Below are 18981 nucleotides of genomic sequence, written 5' to 3' on the forward strand. Positions count from 1 at the left end.
GTCCAGGATTGGATGATAAATCAATGGTTGTCCATCTTACATAAACAGTTTCCAGCCCAAGGCTCTGTCTTAAACTGTAACTGGGACAGCGTGCTGGAGAGTTCATGTCGGCATTGTGCCTTAAAACAGTGTGTCAGTCGAGTTCAGTTGGGTGTCCATCGTGCGACCAGTGGAAGAAGGTCAGCGGACTGTTTATGTCTGGGACACTGCTAGGCTGCAGCAGCCAAGAAATTTAAGCACATCATCAAGGGCTTAAGTGTGAACGTTCAGTTCACTTAACTCTTGGTTTGAGTCATGTTGTAAACACCCCGATCTAGACAACCACTCCGGCACAACATGCTTTTCAGCATTCCCAGTACAGCATATTTTCATTAAGGCCATAGGTGCAATGTATGAGGAGCACTTTTTTGTTTGTTTTTGTTAGTTTGTCTAGTCCTTAGACTTCATGCTGCAAATGTGCCAGAAATGGAAAGATATGGAGCTAAAACAAAAATGTCAAATTTGTTATTGAAAGCAAGAAAATTGACAATGATGACAATAAAGCAAACCAAAAGAAAAAGAAAATGCTTTACATTACTTTACATTAAACACTTGTGTTGAAATTAAATTTGGACACTGACAAAATACTCTGAATTTATAAAGTTAAAAAAGTTGTTTATTATTGTATATTGTTGTTTATTATTTATTTGATTTTTCGATGACAATCTTCTGATTGTTAAATGTTTTTTTAAGCTGACCTTTTTTGTTCAGTGTCACTTTTCAGCGTTGTTATCTCAGTTGTCCCAATAGTTTTCATGTCCATTGGTTTGATGGAATAGAAATAACAACACTTGTAGAGATCCAGTGGGCAACCCATCTCTGACAGGTCGCAGCTGGACATAAAGGGAAAAGGTGAAAAAAACATGGAAGCTATGGACCCTTTCAAGAGAGTTCCATTATCAGCATCACAGTTGGCCCCACAAGACTTCCTTTTTAACATTCCATATGTTATCTTAATGCAGAGGAAGTAGATTGGGGCCCAAAAAGAACGTTCAAGCATTGTTTTTGTTTTTATTGTTGAAAGGGTCTATAGCCATGCAGTTCAACAGTTCACTGGGACTTTCATCCACAAAAAACATCTTCATTGATCATTTAAACTACATTGCCTTCATGTTATCCTTATCATTCCACTCTCCAGCTAACATTATAACAGCACAGCATCCATCATCAGAGACACAGATGAGAGGATGAAGCCTACACACATTGGGCTGGGCACAATTCCTAATTCTCTCTTTTTTTGTCCTCAAATTCAATGCTAATGCCCTGATTGCCTATACCAACATACATTTACTGATTTAAATGTTACCTAATGCCAATACATTTGTCTCATTCTCATAGGCTATCCATTAGGCTACCTGCACAATAATGTATAGGCTGTGCATTTTATTTTGCGCTATTAAGATAGCCATAAAAGACAATATAGGCTAATGACCGTCACAGCATTGCTCCTAGCACAATAGGAAAAGTGTGATAGGCTATTTCTGTCCTTACCTACCCATTCATTGTACCTTCTCCGTTTCTTACGGGGTGTTGAGTTTCCTTCTCACGGCAGTGCAGAGGTTAAGTGAGTCTGTGGGTGGGAAGGAAGGGAACCCCTGCGCGCGGGTCGAATCGTGTTGGATGAGAGAGGGGTGTGCGGGAGCGCCAGCACACAACACCGGTGCAAAGAGCTTCTCCGAAACGTTGATCGGCAGCACTATTTACCAGGACAAGCGAGTTCCACAGAGTAACTCACGGGTGAGTAGGCTACAAATCCGCTGTAGCGCTGTCTTCTGAGAACGCCTCACCATAGGCAGTGTTGTTGGGACGCACTTATCCGGCCGCTTGTCCTCACATTGAACTTGAGAGGTGATGACATGTGGATTGAACAACTTCGACAGGTTCAGTCAACCATTGCAGGAAGATCGTCTAACTAGCTGACAGTTGGAGGAAGACATGCGTATTTCCCCCCCGTCTTTTTAGATTGTTCGTCTCTTCTTGCCTTTGTAAAGCGATGTCTTTAGTAACAATGAAGACATTTTGTTTGACATATGCTAATTTGACTTTATGGAGGAAGATTCTGTGTTTTGCCTAGTGACAACCTTGACCTGTAGACTGGTGCATATCCAAATCACAAACTGGACAAACATAATGCAAATATAGCCATGTAATCATTAATCACAATGGCCAAAGGATATACTAAAATGACAATACTAAAGAATTGATGTAAGGCTAGAAAAAAACTTACATGACTAGTAGTCGTCATACTACTTTTAAACATCCCATCCTAACATGGTTAGAACCCATAAGCATATGATATTTAAAAGTAGGTCGTCACTATCTGTTAGAAACTGGGTTGTGTTTAGAAAGCAGTCTTTGGAGGAGAGAGGGTAGCAGGGAGGATGCTGAGAAGTCATACCTTAAGCACAGCATCCTAAAGTTATTATGACCTTAACATGATACCCACCTTAAGACAACGTTGCTCTCCGGTTGTACATTTACAAACCCAGTGGAATGATGATATGCTCTCTTAATAATCCTGAGAAAATTCTGCCACCAGGAATCTGTGTGCAAAGTGCCACTTGAAATTTGGTCATCTGTCAGGAAAGAGTGTGAATGTTAAACTGGAGGAAAAATGCTATGCGGAGCTGTTGATGCACTCATGGAGCCCCTGTTTAACCTGCATTAGGCCTACATTTAATGTGTATATCAGTTGGAACTTTACAGTATAGGTCCTGAGTAAGATTTGTATGCGCTTCATTTAGCGGAGAATATCTCAACTGTTATAGACTATTATGACCCGATTGAACGTGGGATGTGTGCCAAAATCTCTAACCGGGACGAAAGTCCTGAAAATGACCACAACAGATGACACTATTATCACACTACAGGTGAATGGGACTTTTTCCCCCTATATAGATATCTCCATACATTTCTACCAGATTAATCTTCATATTAAGAGAAATACTTTTTGTATTACACTTTGCCTAAAAAACAAAATAAAATACGCAAATGAGGCAATATCTCATTCAATATGCATAGGCTACATATAAATTCTTGAAGGTACAGATTTTATGAGGTGATCACAATGTTTACAATGTACGAATTCTGGTTTGATATTTGTAATTGTATTTTGTGCTGTATTGAATGGAAAATTAATTGTATACAAGGGATGCATAAGTGGGGTCAAAAATGACCTCCAGCTGTTGTTTTTTGCAATATCTTGGGCATTTTAAATTGTTATCATTTAATCTTCCACGTATTCCTCAAATAGGTTGTCTTTGACATGAGGCCATTTGGATTTGTATCTAATTGGTATATTTTTTAAGTAGCCTAATTGCATTTTTTGTATCAGTACCACACTTTTCCATATGGGGTCAAAAATGACCCCAAGCATTTTCTATGGAATTTCAAAGGTTAACCCTAGGAACCTTTTATTTTTATCAACTGTGACTATCAGGTATACATTTACCGGTGTATTATCAACAACTTTTCATCATATCAATGTAGGTGTCATAGGAAATTACAAAAAACTGCATGTTGCCCTAAGGCAACATTGAACCATAACGGACTTGCATATGGCCATACCAAATATTCTAAGTAGGGAAGCACCTGTATATGTGCAGTGCATGAGTGTGCTTCATGAAGTTTTATAGAATGCCATCACTATGCTTGAGTATGTGCCCTGACTATCATACCAACATCCATGGCTTTTTGATGTTGCGGTGAAGCTGCAGACTTGCTACCCTGTAGCCCCAAGTTTGAGGCCTGACTGATCCCTCTATTTGCTATAGGCCAACCCCGTGTGTTTCTCCTTTGAGACAAATTGCTTACTAAACTTTCAGAAAGTCAGGTGCAGGTAACTTGCATGAGTGTGCATCAGTATGCATACATGAGTATGCATGGGTGTAAGTGTGCAAACTCCTGAATATGTGTGTGTGGTTGTGTGTGTACTGTATGTATACTGTACCGGAGAATGTTTGGGGAGATTTATGGAGCTTTTAACTAGTACATAACAGTGATTTTGATGATTTCCTATGATAATTTGTATTATTATAACTTCATATCTGTAAAATATTGATTTTCATTCCGCAATGGTACAATGTTGCCTGGGGGCAAAAAGTAAGTTTATATCCAACCTTGCTATTATCATTGGAACGTTAAAGTGAAATATAGAAAACAACAGGTTTATTCCCTGTGTTGCAAGGTAAAACTTTCACAACAGAGTCCAGGTATGGGGATGATGATGAGAGCTCATTCAGTGATAGGATTTTTACAACTATAGCCTCCCTTGCATTTGCAGTACTTGCAACAACGGATACCAGCTACCTGACAGGGACACCCATTCTTCTGTGCACACTTGGCACACGAGCAGGGATCTGGTAAACCTTCAGGTTTTGAGATTACAATCTCAGGGATTAATAAACGGCCCTTTCTTACAAAACCATAAGCATCTGCATTTAATGTCAAGGTGGTGTCTGTAAATGGTGTTTGGACCCAAAGCTGCTGTTGAATAGGCTCTTTGTATATGTTTTCTTGCATTAGTTGAGGTGCAAGCGGCCCTCTTAAGGGCATTACTACAGAACACAACAATGCGCAGGTCGTCAAATGTCTCCATGTCCGTTGATGGTTTGAGACATTTGACCAAGAATGTTTCTGCCATTTGTGTTGCCCTCTGTTAGCTGTGGACAGTTGACATTGAGAATCAGAAAAGAGTTGTCTCGTTTGTGGACAGTGTTCAGAGCTGCAAGTTTGGTTGATATTTTACTGGTTGTATCGCACCCAGTCAGCACATGTAGTGCTGGGAGACACTGTGTGAGCTCATCTCCCAGCGCTATGCAGATATCATGAAGTGGTAATATTGATCTTTTCACTCCTGAGTTGCGGATGAGCCAGAACAATTGTTATGTGGTATAAGAGGCACATCATCACCTGATGACAGTGTCAGTGATGTAGATCTATAAGTTGTTCTCTCACTTTCTCCAGATCTTTTGGAATTTTGTAAAATAAGGTTTCAAATATGAGTAATTGGTATGTACCAACTTATCTGTTCTTTGTGAGGAATAACTTCATGACATGAAGACATTGTAACTTCATCAACTTGTCTGAGACAATCTGGTGATGACATTTTCCCCATTTTGCAAAAAAACAAAACAAAAACACTAGCAGCTAGCTAGCTACAATACACACCTAATTTAATATATAAAACTGATACAAATTCATTATAATTATTTAAATACACAAAACTACAACTCATGATAATGACACGTAAGAAGACACATGCCAACACAAAGAATAAAGAGTAGATTTCCTTACTTTTCTTGATCTCACAAGTCATCTTGCTTTACAGCCATGTGCTCTGTTATGACCTTAGGTCACTATGGCTGCCAAGTAAACTTTTGTTGGAGAAAAAAAAGTTGGAGGTATTGGCATGATGACAGCAATATTTAGAACAGGTAGGAAATGTAAGCTTTTAAATTTTAGGTTAATAAATAACTGGCAATTCATGTATGTCACTAGTTGCATGTAATAGGTTGGCTGTTTTTTAGCCATTTTCTTTATATCAAATCAGAATGCTTACACTCTTCTACACAGACCTTATAATTATGGTCACTGTGAACATTGTGATCACCTCAGAAAATCTGTAGCTTCAAGGGTTTATATGTACGCATATTTAATGAGATATTTCCTCATTTGCCTATTTTATTTTATTTTTTAGGCAAAGTGTAATACAAAAAGTATTTATCTTAATATGAAGATTAATCTGGTAGAAATGTATGGGGATATCTATAAAGGGGGAAAAAAAGTCCCATTCACCTGTAGTGTGATAATAGTGTCATCTGTTGTGATCATTTTCAGGATTTTCTTCCCGGGTAGAGATTTTGGCACACATCCCACGTTGTTCAATGGGGTCATATTAGTCTATAACAGTTGAGATATTCTCTGCTAAATGAAGTGCATACAAATCTTACCCAGGACCTCTACTACAGTAAATACTCTGCTTTACTGCCTGTTTCAAATGACTGGTACAATATTTGAACTTGTGTTCTGACAATTCTGTAAAACTGTAGAGGAAGACAACTCTGGCATCTTTGTGAGTCATAGCTTGCGGCCCTTTGCAGAATCCTTGGATCATGTGTTCTCTTACACAACATTAACCCAAAGCTCTTAAATTGAACTGTATTGGTCTCTTCCAGTTCATGACCAGGCTTCATATTAAAGGCCACACCATGGTTAATATAGTAGCATTGGCCCTTATTTGACTGAATAGGCAGGACATGTTTTTCTTGATGCTCTGAAAGGTTTGTTGCTCATGAGCTGTGTAACTGAACATGTTAAACTTGAGCTTGTGCCTAGAAAGAGAATTTGGAGACAACTGACTTGTGGACAATTTAGGTCAGTAGGTCACTGAAAAAAAACCCCACATTTGTTCCTTTGGTGTGTTGTCATTAGTCAGCAACTCAGTTTTTTTTTTCTTTGTTATAGTCTGAGTGGTACTGGCTATTTGGAAGGAGTTTATTCTGTTTGAGTTAGGGGCAGTATAATGCCATGGGAGAGAGACTGTGTGTTTGTTAACACAAGGAAACTCTTATATGATGAAAGGAAATGATATATTTCTCTTTCCCCCCCTCCTGTTTCATTGAGCTGCGCAACATTGACTGTCCTGGGAAACGCGTCTTTTGATTCCAGTCCATGTGTTTTTGTTATGCACAAACACAAATATGATTATGCCAGATGGGACAAGCACTTTCCTTGTGCCGCACTGGAAGCCAAAACATTTTTGATAATTGGGAGTGTTACCTCCCCAACACACACACACACACACACACACACACACACACACACACACACACACACACACACTCTCACACACACACACACACACACACACACACACACACACACTCACACACACACACACATACACACACACACACACACACACTCACACACACACACACACACACACACACACACACACTCTCACACACACACACACACACACACACACACACACACACACACACACACACACACACACACACACACACACACACACACACACACACACACACACACACACACATACACACACTCACACACACACACACACACACACACACACACACACACACTTACTGGCACCAACATCTCTGCTCCGCTCTAGGGAAGCTGGAGTTTTGAAATATTTCCTCCGTCTGACATCAAGAGTGACTGGAATCTCAGAATCTCAGATGTCAGAGAGGATTGGTTTGACTCGCCGCCATTAAGTTATTATTCCATTAATGCCCCAGTCTGGGCTGGAGGCCGGCCAGACTCGCCGGCTTTTGTTCTCCGTTTGACGCAGGCATTGTGCTGTGACCTCAGGAGGAACCGCTGCAAGCAGAGCTCACACGGTGTCTCAGCACGCCATGTTCCAGACGGAACCGAGGGGCTGTGTCCTCGGCCCAAAGCAAGCGCCGGGGGAGCACGCGGTCTCCGGCCAAATGCAACTCACTGCTCATTTCTTTGCTAACGGCTCGTAGCGTCTCCTTCGGGACGCTTGAGCTGAGTTACGGAGGGCGCCAAGAGAAAATGAGCAGGTAGTCGGAGACTTTGTGGTGGGTGTGCTAACCTGTAAAAGGAGTAAATTGGTAGGTACGTTGTGTGGTGTTCTACTGTGATCTCTCACTATCTCTTGTGTGTGAGAGGGCAGGTGCAGACATACAGTACACACACACACACACACAAACACACACACACACAAAGAATTTCTTTGTGTAGATTTATCACCCTCTCTGGCTCTTGCACAAGCACAAACATAACTCACATTTGGAAATAATTGTTATCTGTCAGTGTACTGTATATATTTCAAAAACACCATCATTCTCCTCTCCCCACAAACACAAACATATGCATTCATGCACTCTCACTTTCTCCATCTCTCATTTGGTTGTTTGGCAGGAAGTGGAGGGAAGGCATCGTGAAGGAAAGATAAAGATGAAAGTAGGTGCAAGACGCATGAATAAAACTGAGACTTGAGAACTCTTCAGCGTCAGGCCCAAGGTTTACAGTATGTTTTTCTATGGTGTATGGTGAGATAAATAATATCTGAGAGAAAGATCAAAGATGGAGAGAGACACATGGGCAGAACGAGAGAACGAGAGAAAAAAAGAGAGATGGAGAGACACCAGTTCTTGGAAATTGGTTTCTAGTTCTTGGATGATTAGTTGTGCTGTTCTGCTTGGTCACTGAAGTTTACAGGAAGCCTGGAGGTCTACTAAAAAATGTTTTAAAGCCATGCTGGATTCCCATGGACCAATAACAAGACAGATGAGGTGCTGTAATGCTGGACCACAGGCTGTGGAGGGAAGGACCTGACCAGAGAAGGTCTCAGAACAGAGTTTTGTGTTATATTTTATATGCCAGTACTTTTTTCTTAATTGTCAGAGCGAACGGATGTCCCAGATCAGATTCCTGACCTCGGTCTCCCAAGCCCAACCCTGCCCAGAGTTTTTCAGCTCAAAAAAATCAGCCCCAGAGCCTGTGTCTGAACACAAAAGAGTTTTCATTGCAGAGACAGTGATATATTGCTGGCTCTCGTAGTCATGCAAATGCGTTATATTTCAGCTACAAGTCATGGGTATTTGCAGCAGAATTTGGTATGACAGTCTTCTTTGTTTTGTATTTTTGTTTTGTTTTGTTTTTTTCAAAAAAAGAAAAGAGATGAACCAGAACGAGATTACGACTTAAGTGTTTACAGATCTGTTGTGCTGAGTTGCTTTTTGGTCCATGATATTGTGTGTTCTCCTTGAGCGTTTTGGCTTCCCATTTGGACTCATTTGGGTGCTTCTGGGTTTCGCATATTCTGACGCCTCTGATTCAGGCTCTGTGCTGTGGATGCTGTTGGCTCGTAATAAAACATAATGGCTTCCCTGAGGGGAGCTAATACGTGTTTTGATGTTACATTTAAGGGAATCTTCCCATTATCCCAAGCCCATGAAGCACGCCTGTGCTTCGCTGAGTGTCATCGGATCCTCCTTGGGAGAATCTGTGGCCGGTCACATTGTCTTGTTCTCATCAGTAATGTGTCCCAGCTCATTTACTGAACCCAGCACAGGCAAACCTGAAGCAGATGGCCATGGCATCTCATACAGCAAAATAACATGGAAAACTTAAAATATACAACTTCGTGGTGGATCTCCTTCATTGGAATTGTTAGTGCTATCCACAGGTTCAGTTGGGGCACTGAGAGCAGCTCTGCTGTGACAGGCAATGGTGCTGCAAGCACTGCATAAGTCTGAGGTGTTTATTAGGGTGAGTGTATTTGTGGAATGGCCGTCTGGCATGGGTTCTAATATACTGATGAGCTCTCCAGCAATCAGACTCCAAGCAGAACCCCAAGAAAAAGAGCCTAATTGATTTCTACTGTTTGGCACCACCTGCCAAACCGCTGATTTGAGTTGTTTATATATTTTGGTCAGCTGGATGTCCTTGGGTTTTCTCATGTGTTGCATTCACACAAGCTGTAAAATCCATAACCTGTAGGCTAAGTGCGTCATGTTATGCTTCTCAGCTCGGATGGAGTGCTACACAGATGTTAGCTGGGGGGCCATTTCAGATTTGACACAAAGGTGCTGGTCTGCTGTGATCTGATTCCATGGCCTGGGAAATGCTGTTTATCGTGTTTCCTCAGTGCTGGAGTGACTGCAAACATGACGCAAGATGAGGTATGAAATTCCATTAGAAAGAATCCTATCAATGCCACACAATTAGCGTGATATGTCAAGCTTGGATTTAAATCCTGTTAGATCTGTTAGTGGTAACACTTTTCACCAAATGAGGTGCAGGGTACATGCAGAAATGTTCCTTCCAAAAGTGACACCATATTCAACAACTGGGGAAGTGTGAAAACAGCTTTTATGTGTGCATGCCATTCCACACAACACCTACTGTAGTGTACTGCGGTGGTTAAGCTGTTGTTCCTTGCCCCTAACTATGTCATGGTGCTTCATATGGTTGACTGAGTTTGTAAATACTGCAAATATTAATGGAATTATTCTGTATATTCAATCAATACCCATCTTCCACTAGTGTTTGGCTTGAGATTTTCTGCTCTGTACTGTCAGAGAAGGCTGCTGTTGTTGACATCCCTCCTGTCAACAACAACAGCAGCAGCAGCAGTAGCATCAACAACAACAGCAACATGCACACACACATGCACACTCACCTCATCCTCACAGCATCCCCAAGATACCGTCACATCTAGCCCACCCTGTATGTTGTTGTTTAGTGCAAATCCACACTTCATGTTATCTGGTTGCCTAACATTGTGGTTCTACACTGTAGCATCCTGTCTATCAGATAACCCAAAGAGGAGTTGATCTTGGCTGTAAAAGCGAATATTACTACTTTATCAGAACATTACGTAATAGGGGGTGTAAGAATAAGTTTGAATCAACAACTTTATCTTTGCAGTAATTATAATGAAGGTGATGTGTGTGTGTGTGTGCGTGTGCGTGTGCATGTGCGTGTGTGTGTGCGGGTGCACGTGTGCGTACCATGCAGGATCCTTTCGGCCACCGTCGACATCAAGGCAGCACTGCCTGGAAGGCGTTAGGGTTAGGTTAGGGTTAAGGTTAAGGTTAAGGTTAGGCTAGGCAAAGGTTAGGGTTAGGCAAGGGTTAGGGTTAAGGTTAGGCTAGGCTAGGCAAGGGTTAGGGTTAAGATTAAAGTTAGGCTAGGCTAGGCAAGGGTTAGGGTTAAGGTTAAAGTTAGGCTAGGCAAGGGTTAGGTTTAGGCAAGGGTTAGGGTTAAGGTTAAAGTTAGGCTAGGCTAGGCAAGGGTTATGGTTAGGCAAGGGTTAGGGTTAAGATTAAAGTTAGGCTAGTCTAGGCAAAAGTTAGGGTTAGGCAAGGGTTAGGGTTAAGGTTAAGGTTAGGATTAGGTGCCCTGAAGTCGACAGTTGCAACGCTACAATGAAGTCGACAGTAGGCGGCCAAAAGACCATTAATCGCCATGCAGAGGATGGGGAATCTGCTTTTACTGTAAACGGCCTAGAAATACGCTATTATTCCTCTCAAACCGGCACATTCCTATTTTACAGTGTCGAGAGTGCACTGGCAGAAGGATGGCACTGGATTTCTGAGAATGTGTGTGGGATAAGGATACAAGTGTGGCTGTGAAAGCTCTGTGTGTGTGTGTGTGTGTGTGTGTGTGTGTGTGTGTGTGTGTGTGTCTTTGTGTAAGTGAAAAGAAGAGGGATTATCTCCTGATTTTGTGTTGGTGTGTGTTTCGTGCGTGTGTTATCACAGCTCTTTGTACACGTCCATCTACTAAGCCCGAACTCGGACATGTTTCCCATGTTGTTTTAAGACCTCCCCGCAGCGCTTGCGAGAACATCAAACTGTTAACAGACCTGAGGTCCTCTGCGCACCCGTCTTATCTCATCCCTCTGCGTGGTTGTTCAGACACTGTTCCCCCACTGCTTTTCCTACTTTCTGTAAGCCTTGCCTTCCATAGGACAGTCCAGCATGTTAGTAGTGTATCTTTGTTGAAGAATTTGACCCAGTTGTAAAAAACACATTAATCTTCATTGAACTTTGTGTCATGTAATGGCCAAAAAAATATGCAATCCTTACTTTCCATGCAGTAATCTAATCTGGTATTTTCTTTAGCTATTGGCCAACTATGTTTTGTGTTATCTTTAGTAAGAGCTTGATGGTGGGTGTACAGTACACAGTAAGGTGAAAGATTCATAACTTGAATGAATGAGAACAGAGCACTCTGCATATGTAGCATTTGAGTCAGCAAAGAAAGAAAGAAAGAAAGAAAGAAAGAAAGAAAGAAATAGAAAGAGACACATACAGTTATACAAAGAAAAACACTCTCAGAGATAGACTTGTTACTTGGTTCTCATTATGGCGAGATACTGTAATAAAAAAAAGTCAGCCATCAATGCCAGTGTGGGAAACTGTTCATTTTCACATTTTCATTTTCACTATATGAAGGTCATGATAATGATGTTTAATTATTTATCCCAGGGTTTGAATGTAAAATAACTTGGTGTTGTCTCTAGGTCCTTCTGGTTGATATAAGAATTGAGTGCAATTTTATCAGAAGTATCTCAGGCACACTGTTTGGACTTTGGAGTGCGATCAAGGCCTATCCCACTTATGCTTCTCATTATGACATAGATAATAAAGCCAGTTCTAAGAGCTTCTAATAAAGCCAGTTCTAAATTCAAGAGTTGTATACAGATAGATCACTGGGAAGCCTTTCACATACCTCAAAACCTACTATGACGATACCTCAAAACACACTACTTTGTTGTGTGAGGGCATTCTGATGCCAGACAGTTCCTTTGGGGTGGGAGGAGGGGTATTACACATGACACATGCAGATGCATCTATCCCAATGAGGCTGCCAGTTTGGGGAGGAGTATAATAACCTGTGGTGCTATGCTGTTGTTTGAAAGTGTGCCAAAGCTGTGCTGTGTTGAGGGATGTCATGGCTAATTGTGCCATATGGTGTGAGAACGCTAACTGTGCTATGTGCTTTGGGAGTGTGCCAGAGCTAGCTCTGCTCCATTAGGGAAGGTGAAAATGGCGCTGTGCTGTGCTGTGCTGTGCTGTGCTGTGCTGTGCTGTGCTGTGTGTGAAACACTGGCCTAGCTAGCTGTGTTATATAACGCAGTATAACTGCTGTATAACGCACTTATGTGCTGTGAAGGGCCAGCTCTGCTGTGAATCGGAAGGGTTTCCGGTCGGCCGGTAATGTTGGTTGGGATGATTACTCTCAGCTTGAAAAGGCTTTGATCTCGCTGTTTGTATAAGTTCTTTGCTGTGCCTTCCAGCTGGACTGCGATCACAGCCTCTCACTCGCGGCCCCTCCTCACAGCCCTGGTAATATCATAGCTACAGCTATGGTGACCTGACATGCAGGTATGAGATGCGTACGAGATGGGTACAGACTACTGAAGATTTTAGATGAGCAGCCGCCACATGTTTTAAGCAGCCCCGGACCCCCCACCCCACCACCCCTAAAATGAAAATCAAGCCTAGTTGGATCACCCTCCCGTTAACACCCCTGCCTCCTATTGGGAGGGGGTTGATGGAGCTTGAAATCTCAATATGTAGTGTCCCACTTTGCCCCTGTTACAGCCAGCTATGCAGTGCTGTCCAGTTGAGGCTGTGGCTCGTCTTTGATCAGTGATAACTTAACTGTGCTGCCTGTAAACAGGGCTCTTGAGCAGTTTTTGTTGATCCGTGTGGAGTGGTGTCATTGCTAACCACTCTTCTGTCCAGTTGGGACCTGTTAGATCCAGCTGTGTTCTGCTCCACTGTTGGAAAGCTTGTGTACTTAGGTCTGTAGTGCAGTGTTGTCCTGTTTGGATACAATGTGCAGTTGAATAATATTGGGTCATTCCACGTCAATTCAACCAGGGCCCACGCACTTAGGTCTCAAACAATTCTGAAAAAATTACCAGGTGTACCTATGTTACCCAGGAGACAAACTGTAAAATGACTTTTATGTAAGATCAATACTTTCCAAGATACAGCCAGTTTTACAGGGGGAGGGGGGTGTCGATTTGTGTTCGGCCTTTTTTTTTTGTCAAAGTTTACAAGCCCGAAGCACAAGAACTAAACCATGTAGGAGGCTCAAATTGTGCATGCTGGTACATCAATAGGAATAGTATGTAGCAAAATTGTCACGTTTGGTCTGGATGATCCTGCATGGTCATAGCTGTCCCTCAAAGTTGATAAAAATTGTATTGGTTTTTGGCTGAGCTCTGTTTAGGCCTTCAGAAGACATATTTGTATTCAACATAGGCTTTTGATTTATTTCCCTTACTGAGATAAGTAGAAACACTCTCACAAAAAGCAATGAACAGAAAAGAAATCCCTTCAGGGTCTGAACAGCAGACCTCACAAGTTTGAAAAATCATTTTGGTTCTCATTTTCAGAACACCCAAACACCTTGTGGGAATATACAAATATTTTTTAAATATTTTTTCTTTATTCTTCATGATCCCTTCTTTTTATAAACACCAATTTGACTTGTCTTATGCAAATCTTTCTTGTTTATTTTCCACCCTGAACATGGGCAAAATGCACCATTGAGATCAATATGTTTTGTATAGTTACCACAGGTTACTCTGTACAACCACAGGTGGCACTGTGGTAACTCTACACAAAACATATTGATCTCAATGGTGCATTTTGCTAACCTGACTCTTGCCAGATGAATTTCGTTCCGCCTAGCTCCACTCATCCATCTGGGATCGATCCACTGGAGTGGTGCTTCAGAAGGCTGGACCTTATTAAAAAATCCTTGCATAAGATTGGATAAGCCACTTGTTCATCATCTATTGACGTGCTACTTCAACCACTCACATCGAAGCCAACCCGTGACGCTGAGAACAGTCTCACAGTCGCTTCTACGCTACGTCACATCTATGAAACTCCCGCCCTGCGTCCTGATTGGCTCTACCATACAATCTCGTGTTGAAATCACTCTCAATGGAAGAGGTCCCAGATGGATGTGAGTGGAGCTAGGCGGAGCTAGGCGGAACGATATTCATCTGGCGAGTCAGGTTAGCATTTTGCCCATGTTCAGGGTGGAAAATAAAAAAGAAAGATTCAGGGTCTGAACAGCAGACCTCACAAGTTTGAAAAATCATTTTGGTTCTCATTTTCAGAACACCCAAACACCTTGTGGGAATATACAAAGATTTGCCTAAGACAAGTCAAATTGGTATCTTTAAAAAGAAGGGATCATGGGGAGTGAAGGAAACAATATAAAAAAAATCTTTGTATATTCCCACAAGGTGTTAAGGCGCTCTGAAAATGAGAACCAGAATTATTTTTCAGACTTGTGAGGTCTGCTGTTCAGACCCTGAAGGAATTTATGTTCTGTTCATTGCTTTTTGTGAGAGTGTTTCTACTTATCTCAATAAGGGAAATAAATTAAGAGCCTATGTTGAGTACAAATATGTCTTCTGAAGGCCTAAACAGAGCCCAGCCAAAAACTCCAATAAAATTTTGATCAACTTTAAGGGACAGCTATGACCATGCAGGATCATCCAGACCAAATGTGATGATTTTGCTGCCTACTATTCCTTTTTATGTACCAGCATGCAAAATTTGAGCCTCCTGAACAAAATCGACACCCCCCTCCCCCTGTAATACTGGCTGTATCTTGGAAAGTATTGATCTTACATAAAAGTCATTTTACAGTGTGTCTCCTGGATAGTACACCTGGTAATTTTTTCAGAATTGTTTGAGACCTAAGTGCGTGGGCCCTGGTTGAATTGACGTGGAATGACCCTATTAACTCTCTTAATAGTTCTATATTTCTTTGCCAATCCAACCAAAAATCGTTTGAAGGCTTAAGAGAACAATAGTCCCTCTTTTTTTTATCACATTACAGCATTATTTGATGCACTGCAAGTCCAGTTCTCCAGCTTACATCATGTTTGCACCCACAAATTCAAAAGAGATTTGAGGAGAGATGTGAGTTAAGAGTTGGCAAAGGTGAAATGGATACAATGTTCAGCCCATAGAACTAAACTGAAAACTGATTTCATCCATTGAGCTGGACTTGGCAGTATTACCCGCTATTCCTAGCAGATGCGTTGGTTTCAGTCCTGCCCAGAGATGATTTGTGTCAAACCAAAATCAAAAGATGATGTTTGGCACTGACATTTGTGACTCAACATATCTCTCTGGTCATCTTACAAATATATGCGAACAAAGAGGCTTCACAATCAAATAAGTTCTTACCAAAACAAACGCTTTGCTGGAGTGTCCTCTGTGAACACCAGCCTTCCACTGGCAAAAAAACTAAAACATACAGACCAAAAAAAAATGCCAGACTGTTTTCCCCTCTTCAAAATATTCCTCAACTATGCCAAATTATGTTCCTTGTGGCTGTGGAACAGCAAGTACCCACAGAGCACGCTCACTGCTGCAAGCGAATAACACGCAGTCATCATTTTCCACTGCCGAGATGAGAGCCAGAGAGATGGCGGTCCCATATTGGATTTGCCAGCCAGTCGAGTGCAAAATCGCAAAGGCCCAAGCCTCCCCTTCTGTTCCACGGGGGAAAGAAAAGCTTTTGCTCTTTCCTCTGATGAGCAACGGCAGCATCTGACTGCCATCCAACTAGCATGTCCACAACCCAGAACTTAATCCCTGAGGAGTCTGTATGCTCAGATGGATATATACTGTATATAAATACTGTAAGAGAAAACCCAGTGAACCACATCAACAAAGTAATGCTTTATATATTTGTATTTCCACGGTATTGAACTCAGTCCAGAACTCATCTTACCCATGGAAGTTGGACGTCCCGAGTGCATTGTTTTGGCGGGATTGGATTGAGAGCTCTCCGTTTCTCTGAATGCAGGTATGGTTTGGGAAAACCCTCCAGGGATCCCCCCTTAGCCACCACCACACTCCACCTGCTCTGCGCCAGCAGCCAAAACAACCCCTCCAGACCCCCACACCCCTACGCAATTCCCCCCTTCAAAACATCCAGTCTCCTGCTACTGGCACCTAGGCCTGGTTGGGCGGCAAGCCTTGCTCCCTTCCCTCGTTGCCCAGCCAAGAGTAACCCCCCCACCCCACACACACACACACACATTACATTACATTACATTACATTACATTTGGCTGACGCATTTTTAGCCAAAGCGACTAACAACATGGTAAACAGTTTAAGTTTAGAGCAATTCTCAACAATATTAGGACAATTTAAAAAAACATTAGAGTACAGTAAGAATAAGTGCATCAGTGAGTGCTGTTTTTAACAGTTACGTGTCAGTTTAAGACGGCTGGTGAGTGCTAGGATCAGCAAGACTTGTTGTAAGTGTTGCTATGAGAGGAGATGTTCTCTAAAGAGCTGGGTCTTCAGGAGTTTTTTGAAAATGGAGAGGGATGTCCCTGCCCTTGTAGGAACTGGCAGTGTGTTCCACCAGCGAGGAACAACAGATGAGAAAAGTTTTGATTGGCCTGAGCGTACCGGAGGTAGAGCTAGACGTCGTTCGTCTGAGGAGCGCAGCGGTCTGGAGGTAGCGTATGTCTGTATGAAGGCATTCAAGTAGGTGGGAGCAGAACCGGAGACTACTTTGTAGGCAAGCGTTAGAGCCTTGAATTTGATGCGGGCCGCCATAGGTAGCCAATGTAGCTGGATGAGTAGCGGGGTAACATGTGCCCTCTTGGGTTGGTTGTAGACCAGGCGCGCTGCCGCGTTCTGGATCATCTGAAGTGGTTTCACTGCGCAGGCTGGGAGACCTGTCAGGAGGGCGTTGCAGTAGTCGAGTCGTGAGATGACTATTGCCTGAACCAGAAGTTGGGTGGCATCTTGAGTTAAGTAAGTCCTGATTTTCCGTATATTGTAGAGTGCGAAACGGCATGACCGGGCGACTGAGGCAACATGATCTGAGAAGTTTAGTTGGTTGTCGAGAACAACTCCTAGATTTCTTGCAGTCCTGGTAGGTGAAACAGACAGAGAGTCAAATTTGATGTTGATGTCGTGGTGTATGGTAGGTTTAGCTGGGAGGACCAGCAGTTCAGTCTTTGAGAGGTTCAGCTGGAGGTGGTGTGCCTTCATCCATGTAGCTATGTCTGAGAGGCAATCCGAGATCCGTGCTGAAACCAAGGGGTCATCAGGTGGAAAGGACAGATAGAGCTGTGTGTCGTCTGCATAGCAGTGGTATGAGAAGCCATGCGAACGGATAATCTGTCCCAAGGAGGTGGTGTAGATAGCAAAGAGAAGGGGGCCCAGTACTGAGCCCTGGGGGACCCCTGTGGTGAGATGGTGAGGTGCAGATAGCTGACCAAGCCATGATACGTTAAACGAGCGTCCTGTGAGGTAGGATTCAAACCAGGAGAGAGCAGAACCGGAGATTCCCATGTTAGCGAGTATAGAGAGAAGGATGCGGTGATTAACCGTGTCAAAGGCAGCCGATAAGTCAAGCAGAATGAGTACTGATGACCGAGCGGTCGCCCTGGCTTCTTTTAAGGCTTCTGTTACAGACAGCAGAGCCGTTTCGGTAGAGTGGCCGCTTTTGAACCCAGACTGATTTGGATCCAGAAGGTTGTTCTGTGAAAGGAAGTCAGAGACCTGTTTGGAGACTGCTCGTTCAATGCCTTTGGATAAGAAAGGCAGGAGTGAGACAGGGCGGTAGTTCTCGACTTGAGCAGGGTTGAGAGAAGCTTTCTTAAGTAACGGTGTTACCCGGGCCGTTTTGAACGCTGTTGGAAATGTGCCGGAGGTTAGCGATGCATTGATCACGTGTGTGATAGCTGGTGCGATGGTCGGGCTGATGGACTGAAGTAGGCTTGTAGGTATAGGGTCCAGCGAGCATGTGGTAGGACGGCTGCATGTCAGGAGTCTAGATACTTCATTCTCGGAGAGAGGCGTGAATGCTGAAAAAGATGATCTAGCAGTCCCTAGAGGTTGTAGGAGTGCGGTATCTGAGTCCGATGCGTTGAGTGGGCATGTAGAGAATTGACCGCTGATTGCCGCCACTTTGTTTGTAAAAAATGAGGCGAGGGTATCTGCAGTAAGGCTGGATGGAGGAGGAGGCATCTGAGGGTTGAGTAGCGATTTGAAGGTTGAAAAAAGTTTTCGAGTGTCTGTAGCACTGTTGATTTTGTCATTGTAGAAAGCCGTCTTAGCAGCGGTGATGCTGGCTGAGAAGGAGGCCAGGAGTGTCTGGTAGTTTTTGAGGTCATCAGTTAGTTTGGATTTGTGCCATTTCCTCTCCGCGGCTCTGAGTCTGGTGCGCTGCGATCGGAGGGTATCATTTAGCCATGGATGAGAGTGTTTGGATCGAGCTGGCCTTGTGGTAAGAGGGCACAGCTCGTCTAGACACGAGCTCAGTGTGGAGCAGAGCGAGTCTGTGGCCTCATTAACCTCCAGAGAGGAGAAGGTGTTGAGTGGAGGTAGACCGGAGGCAACCACAGAGGAAAAGTG

At 42.9% G+C, this 18981-nt stretch overlaps 1 protein-coding gene across 3 annotated transcripts in view; it reads left to right on the plus strand.

Annotated features, from left to right (window-relative positions):
- The first annotated feature begins 1542 nt into the window (after nt 1-1542).
- znf469 (zinc finger protein 469) overlaps nt 1543-18981 on the plus strand; it is a 256202-nt gene continuing 238763 nt past the window's right edge. For 2 of the 3 annotated variants that reach the window (XM_076271261.1, XM_076271275.1), the window contains exon 1: nt 1556-1776. The gene's annotated coding sequence lies outside the window, so the exon portion shown is untranslated. Of the gene's footprint in view, nt 1777-18981 lie in introns of all 3 variants that reach the window. The other variant, XR_012983738.1, reaches the window with a different exon arrangement.

This window comes from Alosa pseudoharengus, unplaced genomic scaffold (genome assembly GCF_046254945.1).
Source record: "Alosa pseudoharengus isolate Yale_2024_CS ecotype anadromous, Long Island Sound unplaced genomic scaffold, YU_APseudo_1.1 YU_APseudo_1.1_scf_10, whole genome shotgun sequence".
Classification (NCBI taxonomy): domain Eukaryota; kingdom Metazoa; phylum Chordata; class Actinopteri; order Clupeiformes; family Clupeidae; genus Alosa; species Alosa pseudoharengus.